At 45.2% G+C, this 27,891-nt stretch overlaps 1 long non-coding RNA gene and 1 pseudogene across 8 annotated transcripts; one reads left to right on the plus strand and one right to left on the minus strand.

The window, feature by feature from the left end:
- The window catches only part of LOC118384003 (actin-binding LIM protein 3-like), a 151,388-nt pseudogene that overhangs the window by 10,119 nt on the left and 113,378 nt on the right, over positions 1-27,891 (minus strand).
- Positions 5,786-7,081, plus strand: LOC127928093 (uncharacterized). Of its 8 annotated transcripts, none has more exons than XR_008130400.1 (6): positions 5,786-5,845; positions 6,086-6,181; positions 6,278-6,402; positions 6,499-6,757; positions 6,854-6,949; positions 6,998-7,081. It is a non-coding gene; the product is annotated as an uncharacterized LOC127928093 (long non-coding RNA). The 8 variants fall into 8 exon arrangements; XR_008130361.1 differs by lacking the exon at positions 5,786-5,845 and adding an exon at positions 5,875-5,922 and having other exon boundaries at positions 6,019-6,181; XR_008130389.1 differs by lacking the exon at positions 5,786-5,845 and adding an exon at positions 5,875-5,922 and having other exon boundaries at positions 6,019-6,181; positions 6,547-6,757.

Raw genomic sequence — 27,891 nt, forward strand, 5'->3', positions numbered from 1 at the left:
ACAGACAGACAGACAGACAGACAGACAGACAGACAGACAGACAGACAGACAGACAGACAGACAGACAGACAGACAGACAGACAGACAGACAGACAGACAGAGAGGAGGAAGGTACTTACAGAGGTGAGTTAGTTCATCAGGGAAAGAGTGAAGGAGGGAAGTGAATTAACGTGATCAGAAACCATGAAAGGAAGAAAGGGAAGAAAGAAAAGAGAGATATTACTGGCATCCCAAGTACCGATGTTTGTTACCAACCGGGAAGATAACAGAACAGAGATACAACACTACCACTAACCACTCTAAATCAAAATGTATTGGTCACATACACATGGTTAGCAGATGTTATTGGTCACATACACATGGTTAGCAGATGTTATTGGTCACATACACATGGTTAGCAGATGTTATTGGTCACATACACATGGTTAGCAGATGTTATTGGAGTGTATGGTTAGAAATGCTTTAAGTCAACCCTACACATGGTTACCATGAGTCCTAATCACTATTTATTTATCTAACCTATATCCACAAGTGAGTCATATATCATAGTATCTCTTCCATGTTGGATATCAATGGACTAATGAGCACATAACAGGTCTGTGGTCTATGGATGAGCCCATGTCTCCTCTAGTGGCCAACACATGTCCTCTATTGAACATAATCACAGAACAATATGAGGGATCAATCACTAGAGTGGACTAATAATCCACAAGTGAGTCATTATCATAATATCTCTTCCATGTTGGTATCAATGGATTGAGCACTATAACAGGTCTGTGGTCTCTGAGCCTCATGTCTCCTCTAGTGGCCAACACATGTCCTCTATTGAACATAATCACAGAACAATATGAGGGATCAATATCACTAGAGTGGACTGGAATAATACTGCTGATTATGCTAATATTCCCCCCTCCCCTCTCTCTCTCTCTCTCTCTCTCTCTCTCTCTCTCTCTCTCTCTCTCTCTCCCTGGAGTGTGTCCTATTTCCATAACCATGTGACCTGACGAAGAACAACTCCTGACCCTCATTCATAATACACCATAACCACACGTCTGTGATGCACTGTTCTATAATACTCTTATAGCATGATAACACTCACAACACAGTAACACACACATACCACAGTACACACACACCACAGTAACACACACATACCACAGTACACACACACCACAGTAACACACACACACACCACAGTACACACACACCACAGCACACACACACATACCACAGTACACACACACCACAGCACACACACACATATCCACAGTAACACACACACACCACAGTACACACACACCACAGCACACACACACATACCACACTAACACACACACACCACAGTACACACACACCACAGCACACACACACATACCACAGTACACACACACCACAGTAACACACACATACCACAGTAACACACACACACCACAGTACACACACACACCACAGTAACACACACACACACCACAGTAACACACACACACCACAGTACACACACACCACAGTAACACACACCACAGTAACACACACACACCACAGTAACACACACATACCACAGTACACACACACACACACCACAGTACACACACACCACAGTACACACACACACCACAGTACACACACACCACAGTACACACACATACCACAGTACACACACATACCACAGTAACACACACACACCACAGTAACACACACCACAGTACACACACATCACAGTAACACACACAACACAGTAACACACACCACAGTAACTAGTGGTCTCATAAGAGACCTGAACTAACCCTTCATCTACCACTGTGGTCTCATAATAGACCTGAACTAACCCTACATCTACCACTGTGGTCTCATAATAGACCTGAACTAACCCTTCATCTACCACTGTGGTCTCATAATAGACCTGAAATAACCCTTCATCTACCACTGTGGTCTCATAATAGACCTGAACTAACCCTACATCTACCACTGTGGTCTCATAATAGACCTGAACTAACCCTTCATCTACCACTGTGGTCTCATAATAGACCTGAAATAACCCTTCATCTACCACTGTGGTCTCATAATAGACCTGAACTAACCCTTCATCTACCACTGTGGTCTCATAATAGACCTGAACTAACCCTTCATCTACCACTGTGGTCTCATAATAGACCTGAACTAACCCTTCATCTACCACTGTGGTCTCATAATAGACCTGAAATAACCCTTCATCTACCACTGTGGTCTCATAATAGACCTGAACTAACCCTTCATCTACCACTGTGGTCTCATAATAGACCTGAACTAACCCTTCATCTACCACTGTGGTCTCATAATAGACCTGAACTAACCCTTCATCTACCACTGTGGTCTCATAATAGACCTGAACTAACCCTTCATCTACCACTGTGGTCTCATAATAGACCTGAACTAACCCTTCATCTACCACTGTGGTCTCATAATAGACCTGAACTAACCCTTCATCTACCACTGTGGTCTCATAATAGACCTGAACTAACCCTTCATCTACCACTGTGGTCTCATAATAGACCTGAAATAACCCTTCATCTACCACTGTGGTCTCATAATAGACCTGAACTAACCCTTCATCTACCACTGTGGTCTCATAATAGACCTGAACTAACCCTTCATCTACCACTGTGGTCTCATAATAGACCTGAACTAACCCTTCATCTACCACTGTGGTCTCATAATAGACCTGAACTAACCCTTAATCTACCACTGTGGTCTCATAATAGACCTGAACTAACCCTTCATCTACCACTGTGGTCTCATAATAGACCTGAACTAACCCTACATCTACCACTGTGGTCTCATAATAGACCTGAACTAACCCTTCATCTACCACTGTGGTCTCATAATAGACCTGAACTAACCCTTCATCTACCACTGTGGTCTCATAATAGACCTGAACTAACCCTACAAGCACAATACTAAGGGCTACTCCACTGATAGGAAGACAGGCTACGGAAAACACCAATCAGTCACTGATGGGACAACAGCCAGGATAAGGCGGGGCTAAGACACTGTACCCGTTCTCTTATAGATGGGAGGTTTGCTGTAGATGTTGGGTTCACCTGAGGCTGGAGAAAGAGAGGGAGGGAGGAGAGAGGGAGGGGAGAAAGAGAGAGAAGGGAGGAGATTGATGTGAAACATGGAGGAGTGAGGGAGGAAGTGAAGGGTAGACGGAGGTAAAGGGAAGAGCTATACCGAACCATAGCGACCGTAGCTGATAACAAGAGAGTTTGAGGAAATATACAAATAGAGGAGGAGCAGAAGTGGAGTAGATAATATGGAAAGATGAGGAGATGAAGAGAAGATGGAAAGATGAGATGAAGAGAAGATGGAAAGATGAGGAGATGAAGAGAAGATGGAAAGATGAGATGAAGAGAAGATGGGAAGATGAGATGAAGAGAAGATGGAAAGATGAGGAGATGAAGAGAAGATGGAAAGATGAGGAGATGAAGAGAAGATGGAAAGATGAGGAGATGAAGAGAAGATGGAAAGATGAGATGAAGAGAAGATGGAAAGATGAGGAGATGAAGAGAAGATGGAAAGATGAGGAGAGGAAGAGGGCACGTCCCAAATGGCACCCTATTCCAAATATATTGCACTTCCATAGAGAATAGGGGCCCTTGGGGCACAGTTGAAGTGTGGTCCTACCTGGTACATGGAAATGCTTGGGGCGTGGTATGTGGTAGGAGTACTAGGCCGCCCCTCCAGCGAGCCGTAATAGGTGAGCTCCTGCCACTCTCAGAGCCTGCAGCCAGCACTAGCCAATCACAGCAAAGGAAACATGAGCATGAAGAAAGGGCTTTGTCCTGCCATCCAGTCCCTCCCAACCAATCAGAACCAAAGGAAAAGGTGATCAACAGTGGCTGCAGCATTGAGGAAAGGCATACTGGACCATCTCAGCACAGGAAGCTAGAAGGAACGGTACACGCTTCCTCCCCCTGCTAGTCACTGCTTTTAAATGCATTAACTGTCACATGGTGGAATATACAGTGCAGTCGGAAAGTATTCAGACCCTTTGACTTTTTGCACATTTTGTTAAGTTACAGCCTTATTCTAAAATGGATTTAATAAAAAATAAATCCTCATCAATCTACACACAATACCCCATATTGACAAAGCGAAAATTGATTTTTAGAAATCTATTAAAAATAAAAAAACAGAAATACCTTATTTACATAAGTATTCAGACACTTTGCTATGAGACTCGAAATTCAGGGTGTCCATGGCTTGGTGTGTGTGTGACTCACCAGGGTGTCCATAGTGCTGCGGTGAGTGAGGCATGATGGGAGACATGGCTTGGTGTGTGTGTGACTCACCAGGGTGTCCATAGTGCTGCGGTGAGCGAGGCATGATGGGAGACATGGCTTGGTGTGTGTGTGACTCACCAGGGTGTCCATAGTGCTGCGGTAAGCGAGGCGTGATGGGAGACATGGCTTGGTGTGTGTGTGACTCACCAGGGTGTCCATAGTGCTGCGGTGATTGAGGCATGATGGGAGACATGGCTTGGTGTGTGTGTGACTCACCAGGGTGTCCATAGTGCTGCGGTGAGGCGGGATGGGAGATATGGCTTGGTGTGTGTGTGACTCACCAGGGTGTCCATAGTGCTGCGGTAAGTGAGGCGGGATAGGAGACATGGCTTGGTGTGTGTGTGACTCACCAGGGTGTCCATAGTGCTGCGGTGAGTGAGGCGTGATGGGAGACATGGCTTGGTGTGTGTGTGACTCACCAGGGTGTCCATAGTGCTGCGGTGAGTGAGGCGTGATGGGAGACATGGCTTGGTGTGTGTGTGACTCACCAGGGTGTCCATAGTGCTGCGGTGAGTGAGGCGTGATGGGAGACATGGCTTGGTGTGTGTGTGACTCACCAGGGTGTCCATAGTGCTGCGGTGAGTGAGGCGTGATGGGAGACATGGCTTGGTGTGTGTGTGACTCACCAGGGTGTCCATAGTGCTGCGGTGAGTGAGGTGTGATGGGAGACATGGCTTGGCGGTTGAAGGAGGGAGAGCCATCCATGTAGGCAGGGCTGGAACACTGTCTCTGTCTCTTGTCTATATTGTAATACAGCTTCTAAAGGGAGAGGGAGAAGAGGGAGAGGGGGGATGACAGAGTGGGGGGAGAGGGGGATGACAGAGTGGGGAGAGGGGGATGACAGAGTGGGGGAGAGGGGGATGACAGAGTGGGGGAGAGGGGGATGACAGAGTAGGGGAGAGGGGGATGACAGAGTGGGGGAGAGGGGGGATGACAGAGTGGGGGAGAGGGGGGATGACAGGGGGATGACAGAGTGGGGGAGGGGATGACAGAGTGGGGGAGAGGGGGATGACAGAGTGGGGATGACAGAGTGGGGGAGAAAGAAAAAAAATAGGTACAGACAGAGATAGAGCAAGAGGGGGATGACAGAGTGGGGGAGAGGGGGATGACAGAGTGGGGGAGAGAGGGATGACAGAGTGGGGGGGAGAGAGGGGTGGATGACAGAGTGGGGGAGAGGGGATGACAGAGTGGGGAGAGGGGGGATAACAGAGTGGGGAGAGGGGGATGACAGAGTGGGGAGAGAGGGGATAACAGAGTGGGGGAGAGGGGGATGACAGAGTGGGGAGAGGGGGATGACAGAGTGGGGAGAGGGGGATGACAGAGTGGGGGAGAGGGGATGACAGAGTGGGGAGAGGGGGATGACAGAGTGGGGGAGAGGGTGGATGACAGAGTGGGGAGAGGGGATGACAGAGTGGGGGAGAGGGGGATGACAGAGTGGGGAGAGGGGACAGATACACAACTATCCACATATCCACAGACCACTGATCACAGAAATTATTATTCATTCTGTTGGAAACAACAAGGTTACTAACCTGAGAACAGAGAGTCCCAGGTGGCTGTAAAACAACAAGGTTACTAACCTGAGAACAGAGAGTCGAGGGTGACTGTAAAACAACAAGGTTACTAACCTGAGAACAGAGAGTCGAGGGTGACTGTAAAACAACAAGGTTACTAACCTGAGAACAGAGAGTCCCAGGTGACTGTAAAACAACAAGGTTACTAACCTGAGAACAGAGAGTCCCAGGTGACTGTAAAACAACAAGGTTACTAACCTGAGAACAGAGAGTCCCAGGTGACTGTAAAACAACAAGGTTACTAACCTGAGAACAGAGAGTCCCAGGTGACTGTAAAACAACAAGGTTACTAACCTGAGAACAGACAGTCCCAGGTGACTGTAAAACAACAAGGTTACTAACCTGAGAACAGAGAGTCGAGGGTGACTGTAAAACAACAAGGTTACTAACCTGAGAACAGAGAGTCCCAGGTGACTGTAAAACAACAAGGTTACTAACCTGAGAACAGAGAGTCCCAGGTGACTGTAAAACAACAAGGTTACTAACCTGAGAACAGAGAGTCGAGGGTGACTGTAAAACAGCAAGGTTACTAACCTGAGAACAGAGAGTCCCAGGTGACTGTAAAACTACAAGGTTACTAACCTGAGAACAGAGAGTCCCAGGTGACTGTAAAACAACAAGGTTACTAACCTGAGAACAGAGAGTCCCAGGTGACTGTAAAACAACAAGGTTACTAACCTGAGAACAGAGAGTCCCAGGTGACTGTAAAACAACAAGGTTACTAACCTGAGAACAGAGAGTCCCAGGTGACTGTAAAACAACAAGGTTACTAACCTGAGAACAGAGAGTCGAGGGTGACTGTAAAACAACAAGGTTACTAACCTGAGAACAGAGAGTCCCAGGTGACTGTAAAACAACAAGGTTACTAACCTGAGAACAGAGAGTCGAGGGTGACTGTAAAACAGCAAGGTTACTAACCTGAGAACAGAGAGTCCCAGGTGACTGTAAAACTACAAGGTTACTAACCTGAGAACAGAGAGTCCCAGGTGACTGTAAAACAACAAGGTTACTAACCTGAGAACAGAGAGTCCCAGGTGACTGTAAAACAACAAGGTTACTAACCTGAGAACAGAGAGTCGAGGGTGACTGTAAAACAACAAGGTTACTAACCTGAGAACAGAGAGTCCCAGGTGACTGTAAAACAACAAGGTTACTAACCTGAGAACAGAGAGTCCCAGGTGACTGTAAAACAAATACATGAGAAAGAAAGCAGAAATGATTGTCTGAAGCATAATGGTCCATTATCTCAACTCAGGAAATAGATTCAGTTCAGTTCTTCAATATTAGAAACATATTTATTTATCTTGTTTATCAACTGTCAGTGAATTTAGAGAAGACGTAAAAGAAAATAACATAGGTGTATTTCCTGAAAGCTCCGTAGCACTTAGTACCTCTCCATAGCTGAAGGTCTCTATGTCATCTGAGGAGTATCTGGGGTAGGGCTGGTAGGATGATATGGTAGGATGATGCTGGGACTGGTAGGATGATATGAGGTCAGGTGGCTGGACCTCGTATATGGCCTTGACCTTAGGCAGTGCAGCCAAGTCCTTATAGTCTAGTATCTCATTCTCCACCCTGGCCTGGGATGGGACACGACAGGACACAGACACAGACACAGGCACGCACGCACACACACACACAGACACAGGCACGCACGCACGCACACACACACACACACACACACACACACACACACACACACACACACACACACACACACACACACACACACACACACACGCACACACACACACACACACACACACACACACACACACACACACACACACACACACACACACACACACACACACACACACAGAGAAACAACCACACACACACACAACAACATTTACACACAAAACCAAAGACATGGATTGTGTGCTGCAGACTGTAAAGCATGCTGACAGCCATACACTGACACAACACATACAGTTTACATGTGACTGACTGCTGAATATACTGTGGGAGCTGGCCTCTCCCTGACATGACCTTCAGCTCCACAAAGCAATGGAAAGCAGAGAGAGAGAGACACTGACACAGACACATACAGTTTACAGAGAGAGAGAGAGAGAGAGAGAGAGAGAGAGCTGGCCTCTCCTGACATGACCTTCAGCTCCACAAAGCAAGGAGAGAGAGAGAGAGAGAGAGAGAGAGAGAGAGAGAGAGAGAGAGAGAGAGCTAACTCTGTGTTTTCCCCTCATCCATCACCCTGAGCAGGTCATTGATTATGAGGCCAGAGCTCAGAAAAAACACACACACCTGCTCATGCATGGATGTGTGTGTGTCTCTACATGTGTTTTTACGTGGATGAATGTGCTAATGTTTCCAACAGCAGTAGTGACCTATACAGTACAGCTCAGCAAAGACTAGGAGTCCAGACAGAGCACACACACACACACACACACACACACACACACACACACACACACACACACACACACACACACACACACACACACACACACACACACACACACACACACACACACACACACACACACACACACACACACACACACACACACACAGGTTGTGTCCGAATATGACTGACATAACAAGAGGACCTAGCCAGCAGTGTAAGGTGAGGTCACGGGTCAGGGGTCAGGGGTGAGTGGAGAATGAACAGGTGTCTCCTATCTGTACTTGGCAGGGCGACAGTGACTGTCACAACTATCTCTCCTATCTCTCCTTCCTCCCAAAATGTGCTCCTGATTTAACATGGTCCATTCACACCTGCACTGTTGTGAACAGCCCACTACAGAGGAGGCTGAAATGTTTAGCCCTAGGTTCCTCAAAAGGTTCTACAGATGCACCATCGAGAGCATTTTGAATGGCTGCATCACAGCTTGATATAGTAAATGCACCGCCCTCAACAGCAAAGCACGAAAGAGGATGGTGCGGACTGCCCAGTACATCACTGGGGCTGAGCTCCCTGCCATCCAGGACCTCTATACCAGGGAGAGACAGAGAAAGACTCCCAAGTCATAGACTGTTCACTGTGCTACCGTTCGGCAAATGGTACCAGAGCATTGGCTCTCAGACCAACAGGCTCCGAGACACCATAAGAGTGAAAAATAATGAATGAATGGTTACCCGGTCTGTCTGCACTGACCCTATCTGTTGTTCTGCCAATGAACATGACAGTTAACCCACTGTTCCCGGTAGGCCGTCATGATAAATAAGAATTTGTTCTTAACTGGCTCGCCTGGTTAAATAACGGTTACATTTCCACACTGTCAGAGTCTATCTAGAGGAGAGCGAAGGAGTGAGGCGCAGGACACAGGTAAGAGTAAAACCACTGTGTTTACTGAGCAGAACACGTGTCAAACTGTCAGAGTCTATCTAGAGGAGAGCGAAGGAGTCAGGCTCATACACAGGTAAGAGTAAAACCACTGTGTTTACTGAGCAGAACACGTGTCAAACTGTCAGAGTCTATCTAGAGGAGAGCGAAGGAGTCAGGCTCATACACAGGTAAGAGTAAAACCACTGTGTTTACTGAGCAGAACACGTTTCAAACTGTCAGAGTCTATCTAGAAGAGAGCGAAGGAGTCAGGGACAGGACACAGGTAAGAGTAAAACCACTGTGTTTACTGAGCAGAACACGTGTCAAACTGTCAGAGTCTATCTAGAGGAGAGCGAAGGAGTCAGGCTCATACACAGGTAAGAGTAAAACCACTGTGTTTACTGAGCAGAACACGTGTCAAACTGTCAGAGTCTATCTAGAGGAGAGCGAAGGAGTCAGGCTCATACACAGGTAAGAGTAAAACCACTGTGTTTACTGAGCAGAACACGTGTCAAACTGTCAGAGTCTATCTAGAGGAGAGCGAAGGAGTCAGGCTCATACACAGGTAAGAGTAAAACCACTGTGTTTACTGAGCAGAACACGTGTCAAACTGTCAGAGTCTATCTAGAGGAGAGCGAAGGAGTCAGGCTCATACACAGGTAAGAGTAAAACCACTGTGTTTACTGAGCAGAACACGTGTCAAACTGTCAGAGTCTATCTAGAGGAGAGCGAAGGAGTCAGGCTCATACACAGGTAAGAGTAAAACCACTGTGTTTACTGAGCAGAACACGTGCCAAACTGTCAGAGTCTATCTAGAGGAGAGCGAAGGAGTCAGGGACAGGACACAGGTAAGAGTAAAACCACTGTGTTTACTGAGCAGAACACGTGTCAAACTGTCAGAGTCTATCTAGAGGAGAGCGAAGGAGTCAGGCTCATACACAGGTAAGAGTAAAACCACTGTGTTTACTGAGCAGAACACGTGTCAAACTGTCAGAGTCTATCTAGAGGAGAGCGAAGGAGTCAGGGACAGGACACAGGTAAGAGTAAAACCACTGTGTTTACTGAGCAGAACACGTGCCAAACTGTCAGAGTCTATCTAGAGGAGAGCGAAGGAGTCAGGGACAGGACACAGGTAAGAGTAAAACCACTGTGTTTACTGAGCAGAACACGTGCCAAACTGTCAGAGTCTATCTAGAGGAGAGCGAAGGAGTCAGGGACATGACACAGGTAAGAGTAAAACCACTGTGTTTACTGAGCAGAACACGTGCCAAACTGTCAGAGTCTATCTAGAGGAGAGCGAAGGAGTCAGGGACAGGACACAGGTAAGAGTAAAACCACTGTATTTACTCCATCCGAGAATGGAACGAAAATCCCGTTATAAAACAAAAATACAAAACAGGATACGAACTCCAACACACGAAAGACAATCACGCACAAAACAGAAAGGGAAACCAGAGGGTTAAATAAGGAACATAATTATGAGATGGGAACCAGGTGTGTAAACAGACAAAACAAAAGGAAAAGTGGAACATGGATCGGTGGCCGCTAGAAAGCCGGTGACGTCGAACGCCGCCCGAACAAGGAGAGGGAACAACCTCGGTGGAAGTCGTGACAGACACTTTTGCACTCATCACTTTCTGCTGCTGCTCTGTTCTTTATTTTACTCTTATTATTCTAGTCACTTTACCCTGCGTTCATGTACATATCTACCTCAAATACCTTATTATCTGTCCTGATGCCTAGTCACTTTACCCTGCCTTCATGTACATATCTACCTCAAATACCTTATTATTATCTATCCTGATGCATAGTCACTTTACCCTGCCTTCATGTACATATCTACCTCAAATACCTTATTATTATCTATCCTGATGTCTAGTCACTTTACCCTGCCTTCATGTACATATCTACCTCAAATACCTTATTATTTGCTATCGTGATGCCTAGTCACTTTACCCTGCCTTCATGTACATATCTACCTCAAATACCTTATTAGTATCTATCGTGATGCCTAGTCACTTTACCCTGCCTTCATGTACATATCTACCTCAAATACCTTATTATTATCATATATCCTGATGCCTAGTCACTTTACCCTGCCTTCATGTACATATCTACCTCAAATACCTTATTATCTGTCCTGATGCCTAGTCACTTTACCCTGCCTTCATGTACATATCTACCTCAAATACCTTATTATCTGTCCTGATGCCTAGTCACTTTACCCTGCCTTCATGTACATATCTACCTCAAATACCTTATTATTATCTATCCTGATGCATAGTCACTTTACCCTGCCTTCATGTACATATCTACCTCAAATACCTTATTATTATCTATCCTGATGTCTAGTCACTTTACCCTGCCTTCATGTACATATCTACCTCAAATACCTTATTATTTGCTATCGTGATGCCTAGTCACTTTACCCTGCCTTCATGTACATATCTACCTCAAATACCTTATTATTATCATATATCCTGATGCCTAGTCACTTTACCCTGCCTTCATGTACATATCTACCTCAAATACCTTATTATTATCTATCCTGATGTCTAGTCACTTTACCCTGCCTTCATGTACATATCTACCTCAAATACCTTATTATTTGCTATCGTGATGCCTAGTCACTTTACCCTGCCTTCATGTACATATCTACCTCAAATACCTTATTAGTATCTATCGTGATGCCTAGTCACTTTACCCTGCCTTCATGTACATATCTACCTCAAATACCTTATTATTATCATATATCCTGATGCCTAGTCACTTTACCCTGCCTTCATGTACATATCTACCTCAAATACCTTATTATCTGTCCTGATGCCTAGTCACTTTACCCTGCCTTCATGTACATATCTACCTCAAATACCTTATTATCTGTCCTGATGCCTAGTCACTTTACCCTGCCTTCATGTACATATCTACCTCAAATACCTTATTATTATCTATCCTGATGCCTAGTCACTTTACCCTGCCTTCATGTACATATCTACCTCAAATACCTTATTATTATCTATCCTGATGTCTAGTCACTTTACCCTGCCTTCATGTACATATCTACCTCAAATACCTTATTATTTGCTATCGTGATGCCTAGTCACTTTACCCTGCCTTCATGTACATATCTACCTCAAATACCTTATTATTATCTATCGTGATGCCTAGTCACTTTACCCTGCCTTCATGTACATATCTACCTCAAATACCTTATTATTATCATATATCCTGATGCCTAGTCACTTTACCCTGCCTTCATGTACATATCTACCTCAAATACCTTATTATCTGTCCTGATGCCTAGTCACTTTACCCTGCCTTCATGTACATATCTACCTCAAATACCTTATTATTTGCTATCGTGATGCCTAGTCACTTTACCCTGCCTTCATGTACATATCTACCTCAAATACCTTATTATTTGCTATCGTGATGCCTAGTCACTTTACCCTGCCTTCATGTACATATCTACCTCAAATACCTTATTATTATCTATCCGGATGTCTAGTCACTTTACCCTGCCTTCATGTACATATCTACCTCAAATACCTTATTATTATCTATCCGGATGTCTAGTCACTTTACCCTGCCTTCATGTACATATCTACCTCAAATACCTTATTATTATCTATCCGGATGTCTAGTCACTTAACCCTGCCTTCATGTACATATCTACCTCAAATACCTTATTATTATCTATCCTGATGCCTAGTCACTTTACCCTGCCTTCATGTACATATCTACCTCAAATACCTTATTATTATCTATCCTGATGCCTAGTCACTTTACCCTGCCTTCATTTACATATCTACCTCAAATACCTTATTATTATCTATCCTGATGCCTAGTCACTTTACCCTGCCTTCATGTACATATCTACCTCAAATACCTTATTATTATCTATCCTGATGTCTAGTCACTTTACCCTGCCTTCATGTACATATCTACCTCAAATACCTTATTATTTGTCCTGATGCCTCGTCACTTTACCCTGCCTTCATGTACATATCTACCTCAAATACCTTATTATTATCTATCCGGATGTCTAGTCACTTTACCCTGCCTTCATGTACATATCTACCTCAAATACCTTATTATTATCTATCCGGATGTCTAGTCACTTTATTCTGCCTTCATGGGGCGGCAGCGTAGCCTAGCGTTGGACTAGTAACCGGAAGGTTGCGAGTTCAAACCCCCGAGCTGACAAGGTACAAATCTGTCGTTCTGCCCCTGAACAGGCAGTTAACCCACTGTTCCCAGGCCGTCATTGAAAATAAGAATATGTTCTTAACTGACTTGCCTGGTTAAATAAAGGTAAAATAAAAATATCTACCTCAAATACCTTATTAGTATCTATCTGTCACGCCCTGACCTTGGAGATCCTTTTTTATGTCTCTATTTTGGTTTGGTCAGGGCGTAAGTTGGGGTGGGCATTTCTATGTGTTGTGTTTCTATATAGCTCCACATTGATCTGGTACTGGTACTCCCTGTATATAGCTCCACATTGATCTGGTACTGGTACTCCCTGTATATAGCTCCACATTGATCTGGTACTCCCTGTATATAGCTCCACATTGATCTGGTACTTCCTGTATATAGCTCCACATTGATCTGGTACTTCCTGTACATAGCTCCACATTGATCTGGTACCTCCTGTACATAGCTCTACATTGATCTGGTACTCTCTGTATATAGCTCCACATTGATCTGGTACTGGTACTGGTACTTCCTGTATATAGCTCCACATTGGTCTGGTACTCTCTGTATATAGCTCCACATTGATCTGGTACTTCCTGTACATAGCTCCACATTGATCTGGTACTGGTACTCTCTGTATATAGCTCCACATTGATCTGGTACTGGTACTCTCTATATATAGCTCCACATTGATCTGGTACTCTCTGTATATAGCTCCACATTGATCTGGTACTGGTACTCTCTGTATTTAGCTCCACATTGATCTGGTACTTCCTGTACATAGCTCCACATTGATCTGGTACTGGTACTCTCTATATATAGCTCCACATTGATCTGGTACTGGTACTCTCTATATATAGCTCCATATTGATCTGGTACTGGTACTCTCTGTATTTAGCTCCACATTGATCTGGTACTTCCTGTACATAGCTCCACATTGATCTGGTACTGGTACTTCCTGTATATAGCTCCACATTGATCTGGTACTGGTACTCTCTGTATATAGCTCCACATTGATCTGGTACTGGTACTTCCTGTATATAGCTCCACATTGATCTGGTACTTCCTGTACATTGATCTGGTACTGGTACTTCCTGTATATAGCTCCACATTGATCTGGTACTGGTACTCTCTGTATATAGCTCCACATTGATCTGGTACTGGTACTTCCTGTATATAGCTCCACATTGATCTGGTACTGGTACTTCCTGTACATAGCTCCACATTGATCTGGTACTTCCTGTATATAGCTCTACATTATGCTGGTACTAGTACTTCCTGTATATAGCTCCATTCTTGTGTGTTTTATTCCTCTTGCGTTACCATTTTTCTTTTATTATAATTGTGTAACTCTGCAACATTGGGAAAGGCTCGTAAGTAAGCATTTCACGTAAAGAGTACAGCTGTTGTATTCGGCCTATATGAACAATCATTAATTTGATTTGATAGGAAATTACATGTGGTTGATATTCCCACTAGCCCATGCTTACACCAATCAAATGCTTTGAGATAGCGAGAAATAGTGAAAAATAGTGAACGAGTGCACACTTCAGGAGAAAATGGTTTGTATTTTAAAAGCTAGTGGGCCCTGAAGGTTGTGTGGAGCTAGAGGTAAATTGACTTGTGATTGGTTACTTACGCAGATGACGCGGCTGGGAGAGCCAATAGACGAACCCGGTGGAGAGATGGAGGTCTCGGACAGACGTCTGTGCTGTGAAAAGAAAGAGCAATGAGGGTTAAAAAATCTATTGATATCTGAGTTCTGTAGAGTGATATCTGTGTTCTGTAGAGTAGAGTGATATCTGTGTTCTGTAGAGTAGAGTGATATCTGTGTTCTGTAGAGTAGAGTGATATCTGTGTTCTGTAGAGTAGAGTGATATCTGTGATCTGTAGAGTAGAGTGATATCTGTGTTCTGTAGAGTAGAGTGATATCTGTGTTCTGTAGAGTAGAGTGATATCTGTGTTCTGTAGAGTGATATCTGTGATCTGTAGAGTGATATCTGTGTTCTGTAGACAAGAGTGATATCTGAGTTCTGTAGAGTGATATCTGTGTTCTGTAGAGTAGAGTGATATCTGTGTTCTGTAGAGTGACATCTGTGTTCTGTAGAGTGATATCTGTGTTCTGTAGAGTAGAGTGATATCTGTGATCTGTAGAGTAGAGTGATATCTGTGTTCTGTAGAGTAGAGTGATATCTGTGTTCTGTAGAGTAGAGTGATATCTGTGTTCTGTAGAGTGATATCTGTGATCTGTAGAGTGATATCTGTGTTCTGTAGACAAGAGTGATATCTGAGTTCTGTAGAGTGATATCTGTGTTCTGTAGAGTAGAGTGATATCTGTGTTCTGTAGAGTGACATCTGTGTTCTGTAGAGTGATATCTGTGTTCTGTAGAGTAGAGTGATATCTGTGTTCTGTAGAGTAGAGTGATATCTGTGTTCTGTAGAGTAGAGTGATATCTGTGATTTGTAGAGTAGAGTGATATCTGTGTTCTGTAGAGTAGAGTGATATCTGTGTTCTGTAGAGTAGAGTGATATCTGTGTTCTGTCGAGTAGAGTGATATCTGTGGTTGTCTCACCCTGAGTCTTCTCTGCTCTGGCCGCCTGCTTACACAAAGGATGCCACACTTCACCACCTGACAAAGAGACAGAGAGAGTTAGAGACAGAGAGAGAGAGACAGAAAGAGAGACAGAGAGGAAGACAGAGAGAGAGGGGAGACGAGAGTCCCTGTGATGTTTATAAGTCAGTGATGCTGTGTGTGTGTGTGTGTGTGTGTGTGTGTGTGTGTGTGTGTGTGTGTGTGTGTGTGTGTGTGTGTGTGTGTGTGTGTGTGTGTGTGTGTGTGTGTGTGTGTGTGTTTTTTTGCCATGCAGGTACATTTCTTCTCCCTCTGTGAACATCATGTGACATCGGGCACAGCGGGCACAGGTAGGGTGGTAGTGCTTCCCCCTGCCTGGAGAGAGAGAGAAAGAGAGCAACACAAGAGAGAGAGAGACACACACAGAGCGAGAGAGAGAGAGAGACACACACAGAGCGACAGAGAGAGACACACACAGAGCGACAGAGAGAGAGAGACACACACAGAGCGACAGAGAGAGGGAGACACACACAGAGAGAGAGACAGAGAGAGAGAGACAGAGAGAGAGAGACACACACAGAGAGACAGAGAGAGAGACACACAGAGAGAGAGAGACTTAGAGAGAGAGAGACACACAGAGCGACAGAGAGAGAGACACACACAGAGCGACAGAGAGACACACACAGAGCGACAGAGAGAGAGACACACAGAGCGACAGAGAGAGAGACACACACAGAGAGAGAGACAGAGAGAGAGAGACACACAGAGAGAGAGACAGAGACAAAAAACACAGAGAGAGATTCATTTCTCTATTTTTTGTGTTTTTAAGATGAGATAAACACTCAAATCTAAAAATAATTCAAGACAAGTGATGAACAACAACTGCAACTCAATAAGACGTTTTGACTCTCGCTAGCTAGCTAGCTACACAACAAAAACCTGCGAGCTAGCTACACAACAAAACCTAGCGAGCTAGCTACACAACAAAAACCTAGCGAGCTAGCTACACAACAAAAACTTAGCTAGCAGGCTAACAAGCTAGCCAGAAAATTTTTGCAAGGGAAGTTAATACAACTACATTAAATGACCAAACTGAGTGAGTAAATCAAAAAAGAGCACGGACTATAACATTAAACATATCTTCTGAGTCCATTCTCTACCGTCAAGAGGCCAAAAATGACAGAACGAGGAAAGCTTTTAAACAGAAACTACTAAAGGGGAGGCCATTCTTAATCTGGTTAAAAATCAACAAGGAGGCTATCTTGACAGATAAAAACGTCTTCCTCTGTGCCACATACATTCCCCCGTCAGAGTCACCCTACTTCAATGAAGAGACTTTCTCCATTCTGGAGGGGGAGACTAGTCACGCTCAGGCCCAAGGCAACATACTGGTCTGTGGAGACCAGAATGCAATAACAGCAGAAGAACTAGACACTATTAACAGTCAAGGGGACAAACATCTACCAGGAAGCAACAATCCTTCCTCCCCACATACCCCCAGAAACAACTATGACAAAGTGAAAAACAAAAATGGAGTACAGCTCCTGAAGCTCTATGGAACACTGGGTCTGTACATAGTCAATGTCAGACTAAGAGGGGACTCTTGGTAGTTGAAGTCGGAAGTTTACATTCACTTAGGTTGGAGTCATTAAAACTAGTTTTTCAACCACTCCACAAATGTCTTGTTAACAAACTATAGTTTTGGCTGGTCAGTTAGGACATCTACTTTGTGCATGACAAGTCATTTTTCCAACAATTGTTTACAGACAGATTATTTCACTGTTTCACAATTCCAGTGGATCAGAAGTTTGCATAAACTAAGTTGACTGTGACCTTTAAACAGCTAAGTTGACCTTTAAACAGCTTGGAAAATTCCAGAAAATTATGTCATGGCTTTAGAAGCTTCTGATTGGCTCAAATTATGTCAATTAGCCTATTGGAGGTGTACCTGTGGCTGTATTTCAAGGCCTAACTTCAAACTCAGTGCCTCTTTGCTTGATATCATGGGAAAATCAAAGAAATCAGCCAGGACTTCAGAAAATAAATCGTAGTCCTCCAAAAAGTCTGGTTCATCCTGGGAGCAATGTCCAAACGCCTGAAGGTACCACGTTCATCGGTACAAACAATAGTATGCAAGTATAAACACCACGGGACCACGCAGCCGTCATACCGCTCAGGAAGGAGACGTGTTCTGTCTCCTGGAGATGAACATACTTTGGTGCAAAAAGTGCAAATCAATCCCAGAACAACAGCAAAGGACCCTGTGAAGATGCTGGAGGAAACAGGTACAAAGGTATCTATATCCACAGTAACATGAGTCCTATATCGACATAACCTGAAAGGCCGCTCAGCAAGGAAAAAGCCACTGCTCCAAAACCGCCATAAAGTTTTCAACTGCACATGGGGACAAAGATCGTACTGTTTGGCCATAATGACCATCGTTGTGTTTGGAGGAAAAAAAGGGGAGGCTTGTAAGCACGGGGGTGGCTGCATCATGTTGTGGGTGGCTGCATCATGTTGTGGGGGTGCTTTGCTCACATTTCACATTCCTCAAGTAAAGTGGTGATCCTAACTGACCCAAGCCAGTGAATTTTTACTAGGATTAAATGTCAAGAATTGTGAAAAACTGAGTTGAAATGTACAGTGCCTTGCGAAAGTATTCGGCCCCCTTGAACTTTGCGACCTTTTGCCACATTTCAGGCTTCAAACATAAAGATATAAAACTGTATTTTTTTTTGTGAAGAATCAACAACAAGTGGGACACAATCATGAAGTGGAACGACATTTATTGGATATTTCAAACTTTTTTAACAAATCAAAAACTGAAAATTTGGGCGTGCAAAATGATTCAGCCCCTTTACTTTCAGTGCAGCAAACTCTCTCCAGAAGTTCAGTGAGGATCTCTGAATGATCCAATGTTGACCTAAATGACTAATGATGATAAATACAATCCACCTGTGTGTAATCAAGTCTCCGTATAAATGCACCTGCACTGTGATAGTCTCAGAGAGCTCACCAGTGGTCTCCTACTTAATGATAGCTAATCATCCTAATCGTCAGTTAACAGTGGTCTCCCACTTAATGATAGCTAATCATCCTAATCATCAGTTAACAGTGGTCTACTACTTAATGATAGCTAATCATCCTAATCGTCAGTTAACAGTGGTCTCCTACTTAATGATAGCTAATCATCCTAATCATCAGTTAACAGTGGTCTCCCACTTAATGATAGCTAATCATCCTAATCATCAGTTAACAGTGGTCTCCTACTTAATGATAGCTAATCATCCTAATCGTCAGTTAACAGTGGTCTCCCACTTAATGATAGCTAATCATCCTAATCATCAGTTAACAGTGGTCTCCCACTTAATGATAGCTAATCATCCTAAATCATCAGTTAACAGTGGTCTCCCACTTAATGATAGCTAATCATTAAGAAAGAGAAAGAGAGAAATGAGATGTAGAGCATCTATTTGAAATAATGAGTGTGTATGTGTGTGTGAGAGATAGCGAGAGATTGCCTAAGCTGCATGTAATGTGAGGTTCCTGTACAGATCAGTGTAATGTTAATTTCCTCTATAAGATCAGTGTAATGTTAATTTCCTCTACAGATCAGTGTAATGTTCATTTCCTCTACAGATCAGTGTAATGTTCATTTCCTCTACAGATCAGTGTAATGTTCATTTCCTCTACAGATCAGTGTAATGTTCATTTCCTCTACAGATCAGTGTAATGTTCATTTCCTCTACAGATCAGTGTAATGTTAATTTACTCTATAGATCAGTGTAACATTCCTTTCCTCTACAGATCAGTGCTTCCTCTGTCAGTCTCAGGTGGCAACTGGGGATAACTGGGATTATTGACAACTCATGTTAAAAGACACCACCAGCTTTCATATGTTCTCATGTTCTGAGCAAGGAACTGAAACGTTAGCTTTCTTACATAGCACATACTGCACTTTTACTTTCTTCTCCAACACTGTGTTTTTGCATTATTTAAACCAAATTGAACATGTTTTCTTATTTATTTGAGACTAAATGTATTTTATTTATGTATTATATTAAGTTAAAATAAATGTGTTTATTGTTCATTTTGTATTGTTGTAATTGTCATTAATTACAAATATATATAAAAATCGCCCGAAGCCAGGCATGTTGTAGAAGCTGTTCACAACCCAGAGAGAGACAGATGGAGAAGAGAGGTGAGAGGAGGTGAAGAGAGGATAGCATAGGTCCCCAGGGGGAGTGTGTATGAGTGCTCACCTCCAGTACCCGTCCACTGATGTATCTGCTGCACGTCTCACACTTAACCCCAAACTGGGCGTGGTAGTCAGACTCACAGTACGGCACGTTGTCCCTGAAACACAAAGGGTTAAACACCCAATCAAAGGTGTGTGTGTGTGTGTGTGTATGTGTGTGTGTGTGTGTGTGTGTCTGTCTCTCTGTGTATGTTTGTGTTTGTCTGTGTGGTGTGTCTGTTTGTGTGTGTGTGTGGTGTGTATTTTGTGTGTGTGTGTGGTGTGTCTGTTTGTGTGTGTGTGTGTGTGTGTGTCTGTCTTCTGTGTATGTTTGTGTGTGTGTGTCTGTTTGTGTATATATAGTACAAGTCAAAAGTTTAGACACACATTCATTCCATGGTTTTCTTTATGTTTAATATTTTCTACATTGTATGTTTGTGTGTTCTTCAAAGTAGCCAACCTTTGCCTTGATGACAGTTTGTGTCTGTTTGTCACCTGTGCATGATTTGTTTAACACTTTTGGGTTACTACATGATTCATTTGTCTGTTTTGATGTCTCTCTGTATAAAGTATAAAAATAAAGTTTGTGTGTGTGTGTGTGTGTGTGTGTGTGTGTGTGTGTGTGTGTGTGTGTGTGTGTGTGTGTGTGTGTGTGTGTGTGTATGTGTGTGTGTGTATGTGTGTGTGTATGTATAAAATTGAGCAGCTGCTGAAAAATGAGCTCCTGTATATATTGAGATTTAAATGTTTTTTTAGAGTGAAGTACATCGAAAAAATCAAGAGAAAACTGCAAGACTCAATAGAAGACAAAACAGGGAACAAACCAAAAAAAGACAGGCTTTTGAAAAATTAACTATTTTTCATAAAATTGTACAGTTATCTTAGCTAGCTGAAATGCTAGCAGAATTGTTTACTTGTTGCTAAGCAGTTGCTAGGGACTCTCCTGGAAGAAGCTAGCTAGCTTACAAAGAATAACAACAAAAAATATCTAGTTAACAGAAGAAAGGAAGACAAAATAAGGACAAAAGAAGGACAGAAGAAAAGGAAAAGAAAGAGGACAACAAAGTGAAACAGTCAGCACTTCTATTGCAACTTTGTATTTCGTCGTCCTAACGTAGTCTACACTGCTATCTGCCCAGCAGCTAGCCAGCTAGCAAACGTCCACCGTCTACCGAATAGCAGCACTGTAGAAACTATTACACTCAACTGAACGACTTGATTAGTGTAGTGTTAGCTAGCTACATAGTTGTCTTTGCTGTCTTCGTATCCAAGATAATTGTGTAGTTTAGAGCGTGTAGTCTTAGAGTGATTATCTTAATTTACCGAGGTTAGCTAGCCAGCTATTTGTCGTCCTTAACGTAGGAGACACTGCTAGCTAGCCAACAGCTAGCCAACGTCTACTGAATAGAACTTCCGCACTCAACAACCCGGTCGCATTCCGCTTCGCTCCACAGGTAGTATCACATTTTCATTTCATTTCATTACAGCACAACGGTTTGATTTGTTTGATCGTAGCTAGCTACATAGCTAGCTACATAGCCGTCTGTGTATCAAAGATAATTGTGTAGTCTAGAGCGATTTTCTAGGTTAGCTAGCCAGCTATTGTTGTTTTTTAACGCAACGTAACGTAATCAACACTGCTAGCTAGCCAGCTAGCCCCCGAATAGCAGCACTGTAGAAACTATTACACTCAACGGAACGACTTGATTAGTGTAGTGTCAACAACGCAGCCACTGCCAGCTAGCCTACAAAGTCAACAAGGCAGCCACTGCCAGCTAGCCTACTTCAGCAGTACTGTATCATTTTAATCATTTTAGTCAATAAGATTCTTGCTACGTAAGCTTAACTTTCTGAACATTCGAGACGTGTAGTCCACTTGTCATTCCAATCTCCTTGCATTAGCGTAGCCTCTTCTGTAGCCTGTCAACTATGTGTCTGTCTATCCCTGTTATCTCCTCTCTGCACAGACCATAAAAACGCTCCACACCGCGTGGCCGCGGCCACCCTAATCTGGTGGTCCCAGCGCGCACGACCCACGTGGAGTTCCAGGTCTCCGGTAGCCTCTGGAACTGCCGATCTGCGGCCAACAAGGCAGAGTTCATCTCAGCCTATGCCTCCCTCCAGTCCCTCGACTTCTTGGCACTGACGGAAACATGGATCACCACAGATAACACTGCTACTCCTACTGCTCTCTCTTCGTCCGCCCATGTGTTCTTGCACACCCCGAGAGCTTCTAGTCAGCGGGGTGGTGGCACCGGGATCCTCATCTCTCCCAAGTGGTCATTCTCTCTTTCTCCCCTTACCCATCTGTCTATCGCCTCCTTTGAATTTCATGCTGTCACAGTTACCAGCCCTTTCAAGCTTAACATCCGTATCATTTATCGCCCTCCAGGTCCCCTCGGAGAGTTCATCAATGAGCTTGATGTCTTGATAAGCTCCTTTCCTGAGGACGGCTCACCTCTCACAGTTCTGGGCGACGTTAACCTCCCCACGTCTACCTTTGACTCATTCCTCTCTGCCTCCTTCTTTCCACTCCTTTCCTCTTTTGACCTCACCCTCTCACCGTCCCCCTACTCACAAGGCAGGCAATACGCTCGACCCCATCTTTACTAGATGCTATTCTTCCACTAACCTCATTGCAACTCCCCTCCAAGTCTCCGACCACTACCTTGTATCCTTTTCCCTCTACTCTACTTTTCCTCTCCTACTCGGATGGCATCGCGCCCGTCCCAACCTTCGCTCTCTCTCCCCCGCTACTCTCTCCTCTTCCATCCTATCATCTCTTCCCTCTGCTCAAACCTTCTCCAACCTATCTCCTGATTCTGCCTCCTCAACCCTCCTCTCCTCCCTTTCTGCATCATTTGACTCTCTATGTCCCCTATCTTCCAGGCTCGGTCCTCCCCTCCCGCTCCGTGGCTCGACGACTCATTGCGAGTTCACAGAACAGGGCTCCGGGCAGCCGAGCGGAAATGGAGGAAAACTCGCCTCCCTGCGGACCTGGCATCCTTTCGCTCCCTCCTCTCTACATTTTCCTCCTCTGTCTCTGCTGCTAAAGCCACTTTCTACCACTCTAAATTCCAAGCATCTGCCTCTAACCCTAGGAAGCTCTTTGCCACCTTCTCCTCCCTCCTGAATCCTCCTCCCCCCCCCTCTCTGCAGATGACTCTCAACCATTTTGAAAAGATGACTCCTATCCTCGTTGCAACAAACATTTCTGCTCAAACCTCTTTCTCCCTCTCTCTCCAGATGAAATCTCGGTCTTGTGACGGCCGGCCGCCCAACAACCTGCCCGCTATCCCCTCCTCTCTTCTCCAGACCATTTCCGCTACCTCACCTCGTCAAACTCATCCCTGACCGCTGGCTACGTCCCTTCCGTCTTCAAGAGAGCACTTCTGAAAAAACCCTACCCTGTGCAACAACTACAGACCAGTATCCCTTCTTTCTCCCCAAAACTCTTGAACGTGCCGTCCTTGGCCCACAGAATGACCTTCTTGATCCAAATCAGTCAGGTTTCAAGACTAGTCATTCAACTGACCTGTACGGAGGCTCCGCTCCTACCAGCTCTCATCCTTCTAGTATCGGCTGCCTTCGATACGAGATCCTCCTCTCCACCCTCTCCGTCATCTCCTCGGCGCGGCCCACGCTCACCTGACAGGTCGCTCACCAGGTGGCGTGGCGCTGTCTCCTCACCACCACTGGTGTCCCCAGGGCTCTGTTCTAGGCCCTCTCCTATTCTCGCTATACACCAAGTCACTTGGCTCTGTCATAACCTCACATGGTCTCTCCTATCATTGCTATGCAGACGACACACAATTAATCTTCTCCTTTCCCCCTTCTGATGACCAGGTGGCGAATCGCATCTCTGCATGTCTGGCAGACATATCAGTGTGGATGACGGATCACCACCTCAAGCTGAACCTCGGCAAGACGGAGCTGCTCTTCCTCCCGGGGAAGGACTGCCCGTTCCATGATCTCGCCATCACGGTTGACAACTCCATTGTGTCCTCCTCCCAGAGCGCTAAGAACCTTGGCGTGATCCTGGACAACACCCTGTCGTTCTCAACTAACATCAAGGCGGTGTCCCGTTCCTGTAGGTTCATGCTCTACAACATCCGCAGAGTACGACCCTGCCTCACACAGGAAGCGGCGCAGGTCCTAATCCAGGCACTTGTCATCTCCCGTCTGGATTACTGCAACTCGCTGTTGGCTGGGCTCCCTGCCTGTGCCATTAAACCCCTACAACTCATCCAGAACGCCGCAGCCCGTCTGGTGTTCAACCTTCCCAAGTTCTCTCACGTCACCCCGCTCCTCCGCTCTCTCCACTGGCTTCCAGTTGAAGCTCGCATCCGCTACAAGACCATGGTGCTTGCCTACGGAGCTGTGAGGGGAACGGCACCTCAGTACCTCCAGGCTCTGATCAGGCCCTACACCCAAACAAGGGCACTGCGTTCATCCACCTCTGGCCTGCTCGCCTCCCTACCACTGAGGAAGTACAGTTCCCCGCTCAGCCCAGTCAAAACTGTTCGCTGCTCTGGCTCCCCAATGGTGGAACACACTCCCTCACGACGCCAGGACAGCGGAGTCAATCACCACCTTCCGGAGACACCTGAAACCCCACCTCTTTAAGGAATACCTAGGATAGGATAAAGTAATCCTTCTCACCCCTTAAAAGATTTAGATGCACTATTGTAAAGTGGCTGTTCCACTGGATGTCATAAGGTGAATGCACCAATTTGTATGTCGCTCTGGATAAGAGCGTCTGCTAAATGACTTAAATGTAAATGTAAATGTAAATGTATGTGTGTGTGTATGTGTGTGTGTGTGTGTGTGTGTGTGTGTGTGTGTGTGTGTGTGTGTGTGTGTGTGTGTGTGTGTGTGTGTGTGTGTGTGTGTGTGTGTGTGTGTGTGTGTGTGTGTGTGTGTGTGTGTGTGTGTGTGTATGTGTATGTGTGTGTGTGTACTGACTTGCTGATGTATTCCCCAGTGAGGACCATGTTGCAGGTTAGACACTTGAAGCAGCTGACATGCCACTGTTTCTCCAACGCCAGCAGAGACTGTCCCTGTTTTATATCCTCTCCACACCCGGAACAGTCTGGAGAGAGGGAGGAGGGAGATGGGGAGAGGATGAGGGAGGGGGGAGAGAAGGGGACAGGGAGGCAGAGGGGGGCAAGGGAGGTAGGGAGAGACGGAGGGAGAGAGGGAGAGAGAAGGGGGAGACACGGAGAGAGAGGAGGGAGAGTGGAGGGGGAGGATGAGGGGTGGGAGAAAGAGGTGAAGAAAAGTGGTGAGAATTAGGGGGATAAGTGAAAAGAAGCGAGAGGGGGACAAACCTGAGGGGCTAATGTATCTATACCCAACAATGTGTGTATCAACTCAGTGTATCAGCCCTATACCTGCAGACCCCTAAAGGGGGTGTGGTCTAGGGGTTGGTTCTAGATTGTGTCACCCTAAAGGGGTGTCGTCTCGGGGTTAGTTCTAGATTGTCACCCTAAAGGGGTGTGGTTTAGGGGTTGATTCTAGATTGGGTCATACGAAAGGGGTGTGGTCTAGAGGTTAGTTCTAGATTGGTTCCAAGTAGAGTTCCTCTCAGATCCACCAGTACCTGAATACCCTAGACCTGATCCGAGACCTGAGCGGGTCTGAATCCAGAATTTAAATTAATGTCACAGGTCTAGGTCAGGTCTGATATGATTGTCACGGGTCTCGGGTAAGTGTAATTTTAACTGACTTGTCCGGAAGGGACCGCACAGATCCGAATGCGAATGCTGCAGTAGAGAGAGAAAGCAATTGTATAATTTATGCTCCTGCTCTTGCTTTTCACGAGAGTGGAGCGTGGTGCGTGTAGCCAGCGAGCTTAACTAGCTTCTCGTTCCGGTTTGATGCAGTCCAAGACAAGTACCACATAATCATCGTGGACGATAAATAACCGAGCTATTGCAGCTATTATTCTACTATAGCATGAGTCAGGTTGGTTGGTTGCTGTCTTTCATCTCTCCCTTCCTCCTCCCTGCTCCCCATGTCAGTTGCTCACAGTACAGCCCCTCCCCCACTTGCTAGAATGGCATCTCTCTCCCTCCTCTCATGCTTTATCAGCTCCAGTTAACAAAGTAGCTTAAAAAATGACTTTTCTGCTGCTTCCCTCACTAGGACTGGGCCTGGACCCGACCAGGTCTACATGGGGCAGTCTAGTTGTCCATTCAGAACGGGTTTCTATATTAAAAAATTAATATATGCATACATTGGGTCTGCGAGGGAATACTCCAGGTCCATTTTGGACCCGTGAAGACCTCCAGGTCCAAGTCTCGAGGTCATGAGGGCGGGACTTACGGCTGGGTCCATGGATCTTGATTGGTTCGTTGGAGGTGACGAGTGTGTGAGAACACTGTTGACACACACAGTCCTTCCCACTGAACGTCACTCTGTCTCCGATAGGGAACGGATTCCTGAACGGGGGAGATACACACGGATTAAATACACATTTGCGTACACATACACAAGCATGCACACACACACATACATGCATGCACACACACACACACACACACACACACACACACACACACACACACACACACACACACACACACACACACACACACACACACACACACACACACACACACACACACACACACACACACACATACACACACGCACAGCAGGAAGCCACATGGTCATTGTCCTCACCACTGAACAACCAACAATCTCACCCTTTGCTGGGATGAGGACACACACACACACACACACAAATGGTTTCACTGTGACTGACGAAATAAACTCTAAAGCCCAGCTTTAGATACATGCAGGAATAACCCCTTACTTTACCCAGAAAAGGCTGTGTGTATATTTGATGTGTGAGAGCAGGTATCATGTATTTGGTTGTGAGGAAGATGTCTTTGGATGGCCTACAGAATGTTAGTGTGCTGTCAGGCAGAGGAGGAGAACATGGTCATTGTGGCCTACCACTGTTACAGGCAGAGGAGAACATGGTTTGCTGGGATGGTGTGCTGTCACACAGAGGAGGAGAACAAATGGTTTCACTGTGACTGACGAAATAAACTCTTAAAGCCAGGCAGCTTTAGATACATGGCAGGAACATTTACCCAGAAAAGTTGTGTCAGGCATTTGATGGTGAGAGCAGGTATCATGTATTTGGCAGTGAGGAAGATGTCTTTGGATGGCCTACAGAATGGCAGAGGAGGAGAACATGGTTTGGATGGCCTACAGAATGTTAGTGTGCTGTCAGGCAGAGGAGGAGAACATGGTTTGGATGGCCTACAGAATGTTAGTGTGCTGTCAGGCAGAGGAGGAGAACATGGTTTGGATGGCCTACAGAATGTTAATGTGCTGTCAGGCAGAGGAGGAGAACATGGTGTGGATGGCCTACAGAATGTTAGTGTGCTGTCAGGCAGAGGAGGAGAACATGGTTTGGATGGCCTACAGAATGTTAGTGTGCTGTCAGGCAGAGGAGGAGAACATGGTTTGGATGGCCTACAGAATGTTAGTGTGCTGTCAGGCAGAGGAGGAGAACATGGTGTGGATGGCCTACAGAATGTTAGTGTGCTGTCAGGCAGAGGAGGAGAACATGGTTTGGATGGCCTACAGAATGTTAGTGTGCTGTCAGGCAGAGGAGGAGAACATGGTGTGGATGGCCTACAGAATGTTAATGTGCTGTCAGGCAGAGGAGGAGAACATGGTGTGG

The sequence above is a fragment of the Oncorhynchus keta genome, chromosome 4 (assembly GCF_023373465.1).
Source record: "Oncorhynchus keta strain PuntledgeMale-10-30-2019 chromosome 4, Oket_V2, whole genome shotgun sequence".
NCBI lineage: Eukaryota > Metazoa > Chordata > Actinopteri > Salmoniformes > Salmonidae > Oncorhynchus > Oncorhynchus keta.